The following is a 482-nucleotide window of genomic DNA, read 5'->3' on the forward strand; positions in this document are numbered from 1 at the left end:
CTTCTTTCGTCCATTCGCCTTAATCATCACATGAGTTCGAAGTAAGCAAACTGCATTCAAGTTATCACCGTTAACACATACCCACTTATTAAGAACTCGACTATTTGGAGTGCTGGAGGTTTAGAAGGAAGATAGGAGAGGAAGAAAGAGGGGGCTTGAAGAAGACAGGGGAGAGAAGGAAAAGGGAAGAGGGAGAGATGGAAAAGGGAAGGGAGGGGAGATGGAAAAGGGAAGGAGGGAGAGATGGAAAAGGGAAGAGGGAGAGATGGAAAAGGGAAGGGGGAGAGATGGAAAAGGGAAGGAGGAAGGGAGATGGAAAAGAGAAGGGGGAGGGGGAGATGGAAAAGAGAAGGGGGAGGGGGAGATAGAAAAGGGAAGGGGCCGGGAGAGAAGGAGGCTGAGAAAGAAAAGGGAAGGGGAGGCGGAAACGGAGGGGACTTAAATAAAAAGGGGGATGGGTAAAGGGAACGGAGAAGGAAAAG

The sequence above is a fragment of the Penaeus monodon genome, chromosome 22 (genome assembly GCF_015228065.2).
Source record: "Penaeus monodon isolate SGIC_2016 chromosome 22, NSTDA_Pmon_1, whole genome shotgun sequence".
Classification (NCBI taxonomy): domain Eukaryota; kingdom Metazoa; phylum Arthropoda; class Malacostraca; order Decapoda; family Penaeidae; genus Penaeus; species Penaeus monodon.